At 41.7% G+C, this 17,657-nt stretch overlaps 1 pseudogene; it reads right to left on the reverse strand.

Moving 5' to 3' along the window:
- Positions 1 to 6,234: 6,234 nt before the first annotated feature.
- LOC114707218 lies at positions 6,235 to 15,072 on the reverse strand (annotated as a pseudogene).
- Between the last annotated feature and the right edge of the window lie 2,585 nt (positions 15,073 to 17,657).

A 17,657-nucleotide genomic window follows, 5' to 3' on the forward strand; every position in this document is an offset into this window, starting at 1 on the left:
AATGATAATGTTTTAGCTCTGTTCAGTTAATTCAATATATTTGTGGTAATTTGAATATAACTAGCCCCATAATCTCTTAGGGATTGACACTATTAGGAGGTATGGCTTTGTTGGAGTGGGTATGGCTTTATTGGAGGAAGCGTGTCACTGTGGGTGCGGGCTTTGAGGTTCCCTGGGCTCAGGATACTGCCCAGTATTTCAGTCGACTTCTTATTGCCTAAAGATGTAGACCTCTCAGCTAACTTGCCAGCACCATGTCTGCCTGCACACTGTCATGCTCCCCACCATGATGATAATGGACTGAACCTCTGAACTGTAAGTGAGTCACCACAATTAAATGTTTTCCTTTAAAAGAATTGCTGTGGTCATGGTGTCTATTCAAAGCAGTAGAAACTCTAACCAAGACAAATTATTAAAATCAACTTCAAATGAATCTCTTCACTCTTTTTTAATTGGAGCTACCAAAACAAATAAAAATAAAAATTATACAGGCAATTTGAGTTTGTTACTGAAATTCTGTTTTTACTGGGAAGCCCTGCTCTAGACAGCTGATAAAGACTTGCTATTATGTATTCTGTGCCTAGCCTTAAAAGAGACCCAAATTTAGAAAAACCAAAATTTTCTTGAACTTTGGGTCTCTAGAATTAAGCACAGTGTTTGATACATAATAGGAGCTTATTGCTTTAGAATAAAAAACTTCCTTCTGCATGCATGTATTTATTATGTGTGTGCATGGGCATGTTCATGCCATGGTGCATGTATAGAGGTCAGAAGACAACTTGCTGGGTTTGGTTTATTTCTTACAACATGTGGGCTCTGGAAATCAAACTCAGGTCCTCAGGCTCAGTAGCAGGCACCTTTAACCATTGTGCTAGTTCCAGTCGGTGCTTACTGTTGAATGAAAGAGTGTTCCTCAAACCCTACTATATACCACAATACAGTGACTTTGGAAGACAGAATCATAATGAAATGTCCCTTCTCTTAAGAGGTCCACCTGCCATTGCATGGTTAGAAAGAAAGCAAGAGAGAAAGAGAGAAAGAAAGAAAGAAAGAAAGAAAGAAAGAAAGAAAGAAAGAAAGAAAGAAAGAAAGGAAGGAAGGAAGGAAGGAAGGAAGGAAGGAAGGAAGGAAGGAAGGAAGGAAGGAAGGAAGGAAGAAAGAAAGAAAGAAAAGGAAAAAGAGAACTTGAGAAATTTAAGATTTTAATTTAAACATTAGTTTAGCAAATGCCTTCCTGTGTGACCTTGAGCAAGATGGTTCTTAATGGCATCCTTTCCAAAGAGTTGGGCCAAAAGTTACTCTAGACATCTCCTCATATTCTGAGCCTATGACCAGAAATGGTTGGCGCTGACACTGCTATTTACAATCATTAGCATGTCCTGCTTAAGTGTCTTTTCATTGTCTTTTTCCTTTGCCTTTTTACGATTGTCTATCATACTCTGAGCTTTGTTTATTTTTAGTATTGGCTTTGGAACTCAGGACCTTTCTTATGCTACACAAGAACTCAGCCACTGAGCCTGATCCCCCTCCGCACCCTGTACTCCTTGTTTTGTCCCTGCTTCCTACCCTTCCACAGCACTAGTATATCCATGCATCGATGTTTACATTTTTCTGCTTCTCCAGTTTCTAGGGACAAAAAACAATGAGGAAGGAATAAATAAATGAATGAATGAATGAATGAATGAATAAATAAATAAATAAATACAAACAAACAAACAAACAAACAAATAAATGAATGAATACATAAATAACCTTCCCAGTCCTTGAAGTGACTATATGCAGGTTTTATTGTGAATAGGGACCTCTCCTTTACTTTGAACATGCTGATGTTGGAGATGGCAGCTGAGTCACAAAGCACTTGTCTGGCACACCTGAGGAACTGAATTCCAGCCCCAGTACCAGATGCAACAGAAAACAGTATAGAGCAGACCAGTAACATACTATAAGCAGTCTGGTAGTGAGAGGGAATTCACCTTCCAAGGACAATATTGTGACCTGTACATCCATCACAGCCATCACAGCCACCACAGCCATCACAGCCATCACAGCCACTACAGCCACTACAGCTACCACAGCCATCACAGCCGCTACAGCCACCACAGCCACCACAGCCACCAAAGCCATCACAGCCACCACAGCCACCACAGCCACCACAGCCACCACAGCCACCACAGCCACCACAGCCACCACAGCCACCACAGCCATCACAGCCACTACAGCCACCACAGCCACTATAGCCACCACAGCCATCAGAGCCATCACAGCCACCAAAGCCATCATAGCCACCAGAACCACCACAGCCACCACAGCAATATAGACAGCATGGCCACCACAGTCCTAATAACTGGCATATGTTCTTAATCCTAACACTTGGGAGGCAAAAACAAGAGGATCACCACAGCTTGTGTCCAGCTTTCTCTATATCTTCTTACTAGCCAGAACTCCATAGTGGGACCTTGTCTTAAACAGACCCCAAACTAACCAACTAAAAGAGGAAAGAAACCAAGAATTTACATTCAAAACCTAAGTTCTAATCACTATATACAAATCTTTCCTCTCCCTTCTATTCCTAGAAACATACTTGCCCTTACCTGGGGTCCTCAGTTCCTTTCGTGGATTGCTTGAACAATGTTAGTTTTATTTAAACTTCAAACCAAAGTAAAGGATCTTCATGCTTTTTACATCCCTTTTACATCATGTTATATATTTAGGGCAGATTTTTTTTCAAAAACTTAAATACTAATTCTTGCATACAGATAAAGTGAAATGCTTGATGTGAAATACTTGATAATAATAACCTTATAGCTGTCAGGATTGCTGAGAATATGTCCAGACTGTCATGGGGTTAGAAGGATCTTTGTGGATGTCTTGCCAAACCACATCTACCTTTCTAATGCATCCTTCTTTGGTAAGAGTAACAGATGTCTTTCAAAATTGAATAAATTAAAGCACCCAGTCATTACTTCCCTATTTCCCAGTATTACCACTCCAAGAGATAATGAGTAGTCTGAAAACATGGCCTGTGCCTTAGCCATTTCTAAGTCCCAGCACACATGCCAAGTAGACCACATGGAGTACTCAATGTTGATCTGAATTGTACTGGATAGTTAGGGAAGTGAGATGACTCCTCCCTTCCTAAATAGCCATTTCCACATTCACTTATTTATTTAGTATATATTCATTGCAAGTATTTTTTTAACTGAGCAAATGGAATAAGAAGTGTTGAGTCAATCTTATTAAAGAATGGCTTTCATTTTAAGTATCATTTATTGAGTAGTTATGTATACTCTGCTATGTATAGTCTTGTAAACTGGCAGTCTTTGCTGTCTCAGACCTCTGGTTAAGCATGACAAAGGCTGGGGTTTTAGTATAACTCATGTATTGCTTCTGTGAGAAAGCCCTTCCCCCATTACTTTGTATCCTCTAAATTTATTCTTCTGTGCACCTTGTACACCTGGACCACAGCCCTTGATACTCCATATATTCATTGCCTGTATGTTTGAAAGCCTCCCAGGGATGGAGTCTGAACTCATCACATGCAGGAACACAGGCTTCATCAACACTCTATTGCCACAGCATAACATATCCCCTAACACAGAAGGAGCACATAGTAAAAGTATACTAAATTAGAAGATGAAGAATTGGTCCTGGGCAGTGTTGGCACACGCCTTTAATATCAGCAGTCTGGAGGCAGAGGCAGGCAGATCTCTGAATTTGAGGCCAGCTTGGTCTACAGAGCAAGTTCCAGGGTAGCCAAGGCTTCACAGAGAAATCCTGTCTCAACAAAACAAAACAGCAACAAATATCTAACATTGCCAGGTTCTGCTGGCTCCCCACAGGTGACCTTCACTGGGGGGTGGGAAGAGGGGGGATCTGTGGTTGGTATGTAAAGTGAATAGAAAATTTCTTAATAATAAAAAAAACCTAACATTGTCAGATGGGCGGTGATGGCGCTCACCTTTGATCCCAGCAGTTGGAAGGTAGAGGCAGGTGGATCTCTGTGAGTTCAAGGCCAGCCTGGTCTACGAATTGAGTTCCAAGACAGCCAACACTGTTACACAAAGAAACCCTGTCTCAAAAAACAAAAATAAAAAAGAAAAGAAAAGAAGAGGAAGAAGCAGAGGAGGAAGAAGAGGAAAATGATGAAGAACTGGCAATTCTTTATACACAGTGAAAGTAGTTTCTGGGTCAGAATCATTTGTAGTTTCTTAAGTTTGGGATATGTCACAAGACAAAATGAGGAGTTACTAAAGATGAAAGGAAGAATATCTTGGATCTAATGGGATAGCATGTGCCTGTAACCCAGTTCTCTGGCAGCTAAGGCAAGTGGATTATGAGTTTGAGGCTAGCTGGGCTATGTAGGACTGTCTCAAAAGAAGGCAGTGGAAAAGGATGACAACCAGGACAAGGACAAGGAGAAGGGGAGACAATGACAAGCAGTGGACAGAAGGAGGGAGCAAGAAGAGGAAGAGGAGAAGAAAAAAGATCTTGGTTCTGGGATGACCTAGAGTTAGTCCAAGCTAGAGTCTGCTCTCATTGCATTCTTTGAGCATTCCATTGCCATGTCGTATGTAACACAATAACACTGTGAGTTAGCAGAAATCACGAGGTTTTAGATGTATTGATTCCAAGCAGTTTAAGAATAAGGGGGGTGGATGCTGAAGAGATGACTCAGTAGTTAAAAGTACTTGACGATCTTGCAAATAGCTGGAGTTTGGTTCCCAGCACCCATGCCCAGGAGTTCACAATTGCCTGTAACTCCAGCTCTAGGTGATCTGAGCCACTCTTCTGACCTCTATGGCACCTGCACACATGAGCATACACACACACACACACACACACACACACACACACACACATATGTACACACACACACACACACACACACACACACTCACACATACAGACACACAAATAAATGATAAAAATAAATCTTAAGGAACAAAAGAATATAACTGGGAGTATATTCCCTCCTCTTTTTACAAATATAAGGCTAGAATCATAGTCAGTTTCCATATCCATGTTTCTCCTATTTTTTTCATATTCCTTTGATTTAAGAATATTATTATGGGGCTGGAGAGATAGGTCATCACTTAAGAGCACTAACTATTCTTCCAGAGGACCCAGGTTCAATTCCCAGTATCCACATGGCAGCTCACAACTGTCTGTAATTTGAGCTCAGGGATCCTACGACCTCACACAGTCATGCATGCAGGTGAAACACCAATGCACATAAATAAAAAACAGATAAATAACTTTTTAAAAAGAATGTTATTGTACCTGAAGAAAAATAATGTGTGAAAACTAAACCACGTAAAATGACAGCAAGGGAGTAATTGTGTGCAAAACAAGTACTTTTCTTTTCTTTTCTTTTTTTGGTTTATACTGGTTTAATCCATGTCAAATGTAGTTTACAAAGGGAAAGGACAAGTACCTTTGTATACAATATACAGACACAGCATCACACCACAGGGCCCGAGGGAGGGCGAGGGAGACAGCACTCCCCTGGGAGCACCGTTCTACTCCCAGGAGTTGCTCTCAACAGCAGGCAGGGCAGCCAGGCACCTCAGCCAGCCTGACTCAGCCTCTGTTTCTGCTCAGTCCCTTTGTCCACCCTACCCCTCAGCTCCTCAAAATGAGCCCCATGAGCTAAGACTAAGGAGAGGATCATATCCCTTGGGGCACATGACCCATGTCTGGGAGAAGAAATATATACCACTGAACACCGAGCACATGGAAAGGGAAAGGGGAGGGACGCCATGGGAGAGGGAAAGGCAGGCACCTTAAGAGATGGATGAGCCGAGCCCCCAGCCAGCCCTGAAGGGGGCACTGCTTCCAAGAGTCATTAAAAAAAAATCATACAACCAAAGGGGACTCGGTGGAGGGCAAAGTGTCCCATTTATACACAACATTGTAAACATACACAGTCTATATTACATGTGCTTCAGTCTGGTGTTTGCATGTCTGTCAGTCAGTCCAGGGGATGGATCTCAGGAGCCTTGCCCCGCTACCCCCCATCCCTACCTTCCTGCCCACACTGGAAATAGCCAAGAGAGGCATGGTCCTCAAGTTCAGAAGGAGCAAGCAGGAAGGGCTGCTCCACTCTGGCTCCGGAGTCCTATAGGTGTGTTTGGGTGTGTATGTGCATGTATGTACACGGGGAACCTGTGTGCAATTATGTACAAAGGGAAGGGGTTCACTGTCACAGAGGCTGGGGCAGATGGGGCTGCTCGAGGCAAGGCCTGCCGGGATGGCTAGCTCACAAGTAGATCCTCCGCAGGTCTCCAGGCGCTGTGATGGTGTTGCACTGAGGGCAGAGTTTCTTGGCACCCAGAGTCCGCAGCCAGCAGTCTTCACAGTGCACATGCCAACACTGGATGGACGTTAGGGGCATCGAGTAGGAGTCCATGCAGATGAGGCATTTGTATCGGTCCCCCAGAGATAACTGCCGTTCCAGCTCCCTGATGCGAGCCTTCAGGGCCTCAAATGTAGTTACAGCTGAGTCTTCGGTGATTTTCTCAATGTCGCTGTTCTTGGAGGTCTTCTGCACGGCCTCCTGCTTGCTGCTTTCACCATTGCTGGTGGACGGCATCTCATCGCTGGTCCATTTAGAGAACTCAGGTGTGATGCGGGTGCTGGGGGGGGGGCGCCATTTAGGACTGCGCCCCGGAGTGCCTCTCTCTCCTTGGCTTCAACCAGGCTCTTCTCCTGTGCAAGGGATGACATCGGCCTCTGTGTATTGCGGTTTCCCATACTCCAGAGTGTCATCTCCATCCACATCCAGGTCTGCATCACTGTCGGGGTTCTCTCTGCCACTGCACATGACGAAGCCAGAGCCTCGGAAGCCGCCTTCCAGGAGTGTGGTGGCCCGTATCCGCTTCTGCCCACACCACTCATACTCCTCAAAGTAGTTGCTGTTCTCATGCTCCATGTCCACAGCATCATTTCCTGGATTTAAACAGGTTTTGCTTTGTGGTTTGGGGTTTTCAAATAATGTGCAGGGTTGGATTTTTTTCTGTTTTTTTTTTTTTTTTTAGATTAAAACTTTTTCAGTTTTGTTCCTTTCTTAAGTATTTTTAGTTAGCATACCAAATAATGGCTTTCATTATTTTTCATTTATATAAGGTACAATTATATATGCATGTGTATATTTATAATCTAAAGGTAACTTTTGATGAATGAAGCTTTATTTTTCCAGTTGTAAAATATGAACTGGCAACTCAATTTAGATCCTTGTAGAAGTTTTATTTCCTTCTATTTGCTTTTGTGGTTTCTTTCAGGACTGTTTTCCTATCTATTGTACAGAGGGATTTTCTAGAACAGCACCCTTTGATCTTTCCAACACAAAACACTGCATACCTTCAGAAGCATCACTTGGAAAAATGAACCAGCCTCTTTTCTACCTTAGCATTTCTAGAAGGAGTTTAAAGCTTGATAGTCTCTGCCTTTATCCCTTTCCATATCTCTGTGCTTTCCTTGTTACTCATCTAATATACTTCCTTGCGCTTGGCAGAGTATTTTGTGTAGTAATTCGTTTTCTTTCCTGTATGTCTCTCTTTTAGTTCTGTTTTCCCAGAGTCTCCAACTTTGTCCTAAGCAGATTGCAATCAGCATCTGTACCTCCTAAAATACTCCAGTGTTTAAGTCATGCAGCTCTGGTTCTGAGCAATCGTGACACCCCCAGACCCCCCTCCGTTTCCCTGCATGTCTTTGGCACTCAAGCACAGAGCCCCCACTGACTTCTAGTCAGAGAGCCCTGAGTGAAAAAGGAAGCCTTTGGAGTTGAGGTTTGGGGCCTTGGTGGGGAAGTTCCCTTCTCGGTGATCAAAACCAAGTTCATTAAGCAATTTTTTCCTGCTCCATTTTCTCCAGAGAGGAGGCTTGGGGCCTATCATGTTGGAAGGCTGCTGAGAATGGAATAGCTTCCGTCTGGACCTACTCCTTAATTCTTCTAGACATCTCAACCCAGGTTCGAATTTGTTCCCAGCTGACTGACTTCCTGTCATTTGAAGAATCAGTCTGAGATTCAGTCTGCAGTCTAGTGGTTGACTTGAGGCTTGGCCTGTTTTTTTTTTTTTTTTTTTTCTGTTCATTTGTTTTCGTTTTGTTTTTTGTTTTTGTTTTTTCCCCCTGTTGCTGAGAAACCAAACCCAGGGCCTTTAGCACAAGGAAAGCTGTTCCTCTTTATCAACATTCTTCTACTTCTTTCCTCTCTATTACTATAGCTTTCTGAGCTGTGAAGAATAGACAATGTGATCATTTTTCTTGATGGAGATGAACTAGAGAAGACATAAAAGGGTATCAGTTTTTCCTAAGTGATATGAGATGTGTGGTGTGAGGGTGTGTGTGTGTGTGGTATGTGGTAGAGGGGTAAGTAGGAGACAATATAAATGATTTATTATTTTCAGGCCTTGTATTTTCTTTTTCTCAATCTCTATAAAGTAGTTACTGCCGATGTTCTTTAAATGCGAATTGAAAAGCATTTACCTGCATATGCAAAAGTCAATAACACCCAAGAACTAGCTGTACTGTCTTGTGTTGATGCAGATGCTGAGACAGAGTTAGGGTGCCAAATAGTAATCAGTTCCTTGGGATTTCCATCTGTAGGAGCAAGATTAGGCCGAGGGAGAAGATAAGTGTGGCACAGGCTCAAGGGTTGCTCAGCCAACCTCATGGAACTCTGGAGAAGAGGAAGAGCAAATCATTTGTATACAAAGGATGACCTGAACACCTTTCCTAAGTATACCTACTTCCACCCATTTGTAGACTGTTGCATTGGCTTTCTGAGTTTTCTCCTTATTTTCAGTATTTAAATCCAAAACAATCATGTGGATTCCAGTGGCTCCCTGGTGTTGTGGAATAACCTTTTAGTGCACTGTAAAGATGTGTCTTGGCCAAGGTGCCTTCTTATTGGTTTAATAAAGAGCTGAATCGCCAATAGCTAGGCAGGAAGAGGTTAGGTGGGACTTCTTGGAAGAGAGAGAAGAAAGGGAGATGAATCTAGGTGCAGGAGAGACACCAGGAGATGGAGAACAAGAAAGACATTCTGGAGGAGAGGTAACAGCCACAAGCCACGTGGCAGCACTTAGATGAATAGAAATGGATTATTTTAAGTTATAAGAACTAGTTAGAAACTAGCCTAAGCCATAGTCCAAGCTTCCATAATTAATAAATCTTCATGTAGTTTTTTGTGAGCCAGAGGCCCAAAGAAAACTCTGACTACACCCTGACACTTGCAGAATAAAGCTGAATGATCCTGACTATAACCACTCAAGGCTCTCCACTATTTTGCTACTCTCTTTTAATTTTTTTAAAATTTCAATGAAAATGTCATGTAGTTTTTGTTTTATCACCTCCCTCCAAACAGCCATGCATGTTCATGCCACTGGCCATGCCTTTGATCATGGGTTTGATGTCTCTGTCTGAAACTCCCATGACAAATTATTCCAAATTGTTCACCTTCCCTATATCTACACCTTTTGCCATGTTGACTTTGTGGTTCCACTAGAGGCCAAATGTACTTCTACAGCCTTCAACTTTGGTCTCAGCCCTGTGATTTCCTTTGGACCTTAGCATATTAGCAGATGAGATGCTCATAGGGTTTAACATGCATTCTTACACTTCTGTTATATCTGTGAGTGGTACTTTGTTTGGACAGTGGTTCTTCCATGATTAGCGGTTTCTTAGAGCATGAGAAAGTGAACTGGATGTATAGCTCAATGGTAGAGAACTGCCAAAAAAGAAAGCATGAGGAAAATTGGCACTTTTGTGCTCTGTCTCTCTGTGTGTCTCTCTGTCTGTCTCCTTCTCTCTCTCCCACATCCAGCCCCTCCACATACCTTGCAAAGCCCAGCAGTACTCAGGCTAGACCAGTGGATCTCTAACAACCTATAGTTTTATAAGGAAGAAAAAGCAATTGCTGTTTAAAAGCATTTTATAGTATGAAAGTGGCAATACAATAGCAACACAAAATCAGTGAACAAAATAAGCCATCATAAATTGACACTATATGGGGTCTATCTTAGTCCCTGCTCCATTGCTGTGAAGAGACATGACCAAGGCAATTCTTATTAGAGAAAGCGTTTAATTGGGATTTGCTTACAGTTTCAAAGGTTTAGTTCATTATCATCATGGTAGGAAACATGGTGACATGCATGCAGGCACTGGGAGTAGTGCGTTAGAACTATGTCCTGATCCATAGACAGGAAGAGATGGTGGGCTTGATGTGGGCTTTTGAAACCTCAAAGCCAGTGACACCTTTCCTCCAACAAGGTCACACCTACTCCAACAAGGCACTAATCCTTCTAATCCTTCTGCAACAGTGGCACTTCCCGGTGATTGAACATCCAAATATATGAGCTCATGGGGGCCATTCTTATTCAAACCACCATAGGGTCACACAGTATCTCTCCATGGCACCACTAATCTACCATCTCTCATTACAGAACTTCATTTTCAGTCCACCTTACCCCATACACGGGAAGTGTCATGACTATTTTCAAAGGGGTTTTTGTACTAGTGCTGTGGTTACAAGTTCTTGGGACCTTGCTTCCGTCTTCTCTGGAACAGGCAATTAGACCAGCTTGAATTAGGCAAGTTCAGTCAGCTGAAAACAGGATGGTAGCTTCACTCAAGCAGTGTAGGTTCATCTCCTCTCTAAGAACTCTAAGTGGGAAGCAGCTCTCAGAATGGGTAGGGGACATTTTCAACTTGTCTGTTCATTTTTTCACTAGATCGGAATTGAGACATTTCTTACTGCAGAGTAATGAACAGAATTTTGTTTTATGGTCATATTCAGTATCCTTGTAGTCCCAAATGACCAAAGCTTTTATGGCCTTACAACAGGAGCATTTTATTAGCCTGTGGCTATTACTCTTGCTTAACACTGGTACTTTAAATAGGCTGAAGTTTTTGTCTTTGTATATGTGTGTTTTCGTATGTACATTCATGTGTATGTCTGAACATGGATGTGTCAGTACTATGGCATGTGTGTGGAGGTCAGAGGGAAACCAGTCGATTCCCATTCTCTACCTTGTTTAATGCAGGGTTGCTAGTTTTATTCTGATGGATATATCAGGCTAGCTGGTCAATTTTGTCAAATGAGTTTCCAGGGATTCTCATTTCTCTGCCTCTCATCTCCCCGTAGGATTGCTGGGATTACAGACATGCATGTACCCGAGTCAGGATTTATGTAGGCTCTGGGGATTCAAACTAAGTTCTCACACTTGCCAAGTAAGTGCTTTTCTCACTGAGCCATCTCTCCAGCCATCGCTGTTAGAAAGAGCTTATCGACATTCCTTAATGTATAACAGTACCCAGCAAATATTAGTTAATGTAATTTGCAGTTGTTTTTTAGAGGCTCATGACTGGATATTTGGATCTGCTGGCTTCCAGATATGGAGATCTTCTTACAAAATCTTCAGGCACTAAGGTTTCAGGATGGAACAGATCATTTGTCTCCAGTGTCTCCTAAGAAGTAATAGACAGAGCATACAACTTCCTTCATGGGAAGGGACAGGACAGATGAAAGAAACACCAACTGACTGGGGCCCTCTATGAAGTTACTGACATTCCTATGGTGATTGTTTAAAGAGTGAATATTACTACATAGGAGAAAGGGCATCTTTGGGTGTCTCTGTTTTGTGCATGATGTGGTTTTTTTTTTATTATATTCATTATACATAGCACTGTTAGATTTCATAAAGACAATTTCTTTCAAATATACCATGCTTTTGAGCCACATTCAATCCTCATGCCCTCTTCTTTCTCTCCCTCCCTTTCTCCCTCTTCCCTCTATCCCCTCTCAATAGTGTCTTCACTTTCCCCAGTCTCCCTTCTTCTTTTACACTATATATATATATATATATATATATATATATATATATATATATATCTGTAAGAAAAAATATCTAGGATCCACAAATGAATGAAAACATGATATTTGCACATGTGTTTATAGCAGAACTATTCATAAAAGTCATTTATTAAACTAGCCTAGGTATCCAGCAACAGATAAATGGATAAGGAAATATATACACAATGGACTTTTATCTGGCCATAAAGAAAAAATGAAATTATGTCATTGATGGAAAATGGATGCAACTGAAGATCATCATATTAGATCATCAAAAAAAAGACAGATTAAGTGAGTGTTCTTTTTAACCCAGAGATCTAGTTATGAAGGAAGTTGTATGCTCTGTCTATTGCTTCTTAGGAGACACTGGAGACAAAGCACCTAGCCCTGAAATCCTCACACTGACTGTTTCTGCTCAGCTGGCTGATGGGAATCTGAGGGATGGAATGCAACTGCTCCGGAGTCCTGCTGCTAAACTATGTGGTGTTTGACAGGAGAGGAAATGATATGGAAGAGAGAGTCTTAAGGTCACTACCTGAGTTAAAATGATTCAGCATAGGACATGGAAGCCCCTAACCTAAGCTAGCACTCCAAAGGCAAGACAAATGTAGGTCTGAATAAAAGGGAAGTGTTTGTTTTTGTGTTTCGAGACAGGTTTTCCCTATGTAGCCTTGGCTGTCCTGGAACTAGCTCTGTGGACCAGGCTGGCCTCGAACTCACAAAGATCCGCCTGCCTCTGCCTCTTGAGTGCTGGGATTAAAGGCATGTGCCACCACCGCCTGGCTGCCAGTGCTAATTTTGCAAATGAATTTTTGCACTGTAATTGAGAGCTGTACTGTTCTGGCACTAGAGGAGAGAAACTCATCTATTACTATTCTTATTGTCATCTTGTCTCGAATGGTTCTACTTTCCTTACCCTTCACTGAATAAGCCTTTTCAAAGAGCAATTAAATCTTACTTCTCTATTACCCACTGTAGGTACCCAGTGCCTATTGAACTAAATACTGTGATCTTTTTCCTATGAAAAGTTTTAAGTCATACATCTACTTCTATTTCCAACAGGACAATGTGAACATCAGTAGGTCATCTTAAGATCAGAACATGTATTGTTTATGTGTTAAGTAAAATTTAGATGTATTCAAGGAGAATATAAAAGAAAACAAGTTATAAGGTGTCATCCAAACCTTCTATTAAACTTTAAACAATAGCTGTGATAACTGAATCTGACTTTTTTTCTTTGACCAGCAGGAGAAAAAAGTCTTTAATCCATCCACTTAGGAAAACTTGAATTGTGGCAGCAGCTACACAGCTAAGCATGGAAACAAGTCCTTCCTCAATCGAACTTCAGGAAGAAAGAATTTTTAAAATACTGTATTTACTCTTTGGGATTGACATAATGGGGTGATGTAGAATGAAGAAACAACAGATTTATGTACAGAAAATATGGGATCAGAAGGGATGTGAGCTCTGATGCATATGAACTAGCAGCTGAGGTGCCTTAGCTAACATTGGTAGGGGGTCACTGTTGGGGGAGCAGCCTCAGGCTGCAGTCATGGGAGTAGGAAGCTGTATACTTTCCACATATACAGCTGACATCCATACTCAGCCCAGGGGAAGGTTTTGGCATTCCCCTGAACCTCATTGTGGAAGGCCTTGTCATTTCCATGGATCTGAGGACATTAGGGTTCTTGACATGGCTGTTTGTGTCAATTACACTCATTCACCCCAGTGCACATTAACTGAAGCCTGTGAGACACTCTTAGCCAGAGAATCCAGTAATACCACACCTACTTTCTTGTCATGGAGATACTTGGAGATAAATGTATACTACCTTAAGTCACTCGTGTTGGGGTAGTTTGTTACACCACAGTAGATAACTACCATATCTTACCATGATGAGGGCAGTCGGGCAAGTGGTGGTGCAGGCCTTGAATCCCAGCACTCCAGAGGCAGAGCCAGGTGGATCCCTCTGAGTTCGAGGCCAGCCTGCTCTACAGAGTAAGTTCCAACATGGCTAAGACAAGACAAAGAAACCCTATCTTGAAATAAAATTAAAAGGTATGATGAGGGCAAGAAACAAATTGCAGTGGAGTAAGTATAAAGAAAGGTACACAGGAAATATAGTAAGTTCTAAGAACTGGGATAGCCAAAGGAAGAACTGAAAGCAGTATTTACTACTCCAAGCTGAGTTCTAGATGGCAAAAAAAATCAATTAACTGTTAAGATTATACAGACTTATTGTAGCCTCAAGACTATTTGAAGTGACACTTCTTTTTTCAATTATTTATTTTTATTTTATGTGCATTGGTGCTTTGCCTGCATGTCTGTCTGAGGGTGCCAGATCCCCAGGAACTGGTGTTCCAGACAATTGTAAGCTGCTATGTGGGTGCTGGGAATTGAACGTGGATCCTTTAGATGAGCATCCAGTGCTCTTAACTGCTGAGCCATCTCTCTAGCCCCTGAAGTAACACTTCTTAAATATTTGGGAATTTGGATGTTCTTTAGGTTGTTTCTTGTTAAGAATCTGCTAAGGAATAATTGTAACCCTTCATACTTGGCCATCAATGTATACCTCATGTGTGGTTTGGATAAGTGTGTCCCCCAAAGCACATGTGTCCCCTGTCTTCAAGTACTGTGGGTAGTGGAAACTTTAAGAGATGGAGCCATGTGAAAGGAAGCTGGACCATTAGCAGCTTGATCTAGAAGGGGACTTTTCCGATCTAGACCCTCCCTTCTTTGTGTTTCCTGGCTTCCAGGAGTTGAGCAACTTTGTTCTACCATACATTCCCACCATGCTGTGTGGCCTCATCACAGGCCCAAAAGCAGCAGGGCCAATGAGCTACGCACAGAGTCTCTGAGCCATGACATAAACCTTTCCTCATTAGAAGCTGACTACCCCAGGTGTGCTATGAGAGTGGCAGCAAGCTGATGAACATACTTGGCAGGCTTATGACAGGCTAAGAAGTCAAGATGCACTCAAGATGCACTGGCACAACTGTCTTTCAACCCTCCTGATTCGGTGAACTTTATTTGCACAAACAGCACTAACTGTTGACACAGTAGTGAACAGCTAGACAGATTTTGCCGTAACCTACAAGGCTAGGTCCACAGGCCTTGCTTGGCAGCAGTATGTGCATTTCGGGGTAGGGTGGAGCAGAGTAGGTATTGCAGTGCAGCGTGAATAAGTCCTTACAATCAAAATGCATGTGGAGCTGCATATTGCCAGGCTCATGAGACTTAAGCTTTGCTTCATTATACAATTCTCTCCCCTCTGCCAGCAGTGAGTCCCCAGCTGTTGCTCTTAGCAAAGAACTGACATTAACTGATACTTTATCTCTTTTATGGGTGGAACACTTGATTCTAGTGAAAACTCTGTAAGCTTTGAAGAGAAAACTCTACCAAGATTTTTGTTTTGCATTTGTATGACATCTGCAAGGGGCTTCAAGGAAGCTTACCTGTTTGTGGGTACACTTTGGCATGTTGCCTTTGAAGCTTGACTTCTGGAGTCTGCTTAATTACTCTAGTGCAGTTGCTGGACACATAATTCTTCAGAAAACCAAGTATTCTAGAAAAGCTGTGCAGAAGCTGCCAGGCAGCCCATCCATCCTGAAGCCTCCTGCTGCACTTCAAAGGGCGACCTCCTGTCTGACTCAACTTAGGAAGTCTGCAAACAAAACTTTAGTAGCTTCAGGAGGCAAACACAACACTCATGTATGTGTAGAATTCATAGCGTTCCGACTCAGATGGGTCATTTTAAGAGCATATAAGCAAATAAAGCAAGGGTTTATTCAATCTATGCAAATTACTGACACATTTTTCTTCCTCTGGAAAGCAATGATGGCTAGACAGTTCTGAATTCTGTTGCAGTATTGAGTGTTGTCATTATTTATTATCTGTCAGATACTATATAGCACATATTGTATACTGTAACTTTCTAGGCAGTATACACAGTGTTAACTCATAACTCACTTTAGGCATGAAGAAACTGAGGTAGAGCAGTTAAGGACCTTGATGACAGTTACAAACTCAGAGACTGTGGAGCTTGGATTTGTGCCCAAACAGTCCATGCTGTACCTCATTATTTGATATTTTTATTTTTTAAAGCTGTTTTAATCACATCAGACTTTTAATTTGCATTGTCTTGATGGCAAAAACTGTTTAACATTTCAATATAACAAAAAAGACTAGGAAGAATTTTGAGAAAGGGAATCCCTGTACACTGCTGATGAGAATACAAACTAGTATACCCACTAGAGAAATCAGTATGAATCAATATATAGGTTCAAAAATACAAAAAACAAAAACAGAACTACCATGTAACCCAGATCTACCCTTTTGGGTGTACACTCATCAGACTCTAAATAAACCACAGAGTTATTTGTACATCATGTTTATTGCAGCCTTATTCATAATTGCCAAATTATGGATGCTCCTTAGGTACCCATCAATAGATGAATGGATAAAGAAAATGTGCTACATGCACACAATAGAGTTTTATTGAGGTAGAAAGAAAAGCAAAATGTGAAATGGATTAAATTGCAGAGAATCACATTAAGCAAAATAAGTCAGACTCAAACATTGCTTGTTTTCTCGCATTTGTGAATCCTAGATCATATATACATACATTAAATCCTACACACACATATATTTCATATATATATATATATATATATATATATATATATATAGAGAGAGAGAGAGAGAGAGAGAGAGAGAGAGTAGAAAATAACTGAAGGAATGAAGGGGACTAATGGGAGGTGAAAAATGATAGTGTGGAGAGTGAATGCTCTGGGAGCACATGATATACCTGTATGAAAATATCTTTATGAAACCCATCACTGACACAATGAATATATACGAGTAAATGGGGGTAGATTGAGACCATGGGCTCATCTTTAACTCAGTCTGGTCTAAAACTAGTTACATAGTAACTCTTGGCAATCTTTCTGCCTCTACCTCCCAAGTGCTATGATTGCAGGCATGCACCACCATGCCTACCTTTAAACATTACATTAAAAAGAGACACTCAAAACTTTCAAATTCACACTTTCACCACAGAATAGTTTGGAGGAGGGAGACTCTAAGATGGTAGATGCCAACTCTAGCTGGGGGCTGGCCCTAGCTAGGATGCTTGTTCCAATCACCTGGAAAGAGGAGACTCCTTTGCTCCCAGAACAGAAACTTCTGACTTGAACTAGGAGTTCTCAGGAGATGGAAAATGGTCACCACAGAGGCTTCAGCTTGGCCAGGACACTCACTCAAGCCAGCCTCCAGACCTTGACCAATGGCTACAGGCAGAAGGACTCATTCCTGCCTCAGCCTCTTAAACGCTGCAATCAGCTGGGCTGTGGAGGGGAATTCATCCCTGCAGCTGCTTCTAGCTTCAAAGGCTTGCTGCTCCAGAAACAGGAAGCTACAGGCTGGCTACTTCTCATATGAAGCCTTGCTCTGCAATGTACTGGAACTATAAAACACCTGAGAGCTTTAAGCTTTTCCAAAATGCAATGGCTCTAGGCTAGCATGCTGTTTCTGCTAGGGAGAGTTCAAATTTGTTTCATTTAAATCCAGCTTGACAATTGACTTCAGTTTGTTTTTAATCAATTTAAAGATTGAATTGATGATAAAGGGCTTCCCATTTGTACTCTTTAAAAAGCATTTTTTGTCAAAGTCACAGAAATGTTTTAAGAATAGTATTCAGGGCTGAGGAATGTTTTTTGGTGGATTGAGTGCTTGCGTAGCATGCACAGGGCCCTGAGTTTGATCCCCCAGCACCACATACATAATACATGGTAATATAGGCCTG

Source organism: Peromyscus leucopus, chromosome X (genome assembly GCF_004664715.2).
Source record: "Peromyscus leucopus breed LL Stock chromosome X, UCI_PerLeu_2.1, whole genome shotgun sequence".
Taxonomy (NCBI): Eukaryota; Metazoa; Chordata; class Mammalia; order Rodentia; family Cricetidae; genus Peromyscus; species Peromyscus leucopus.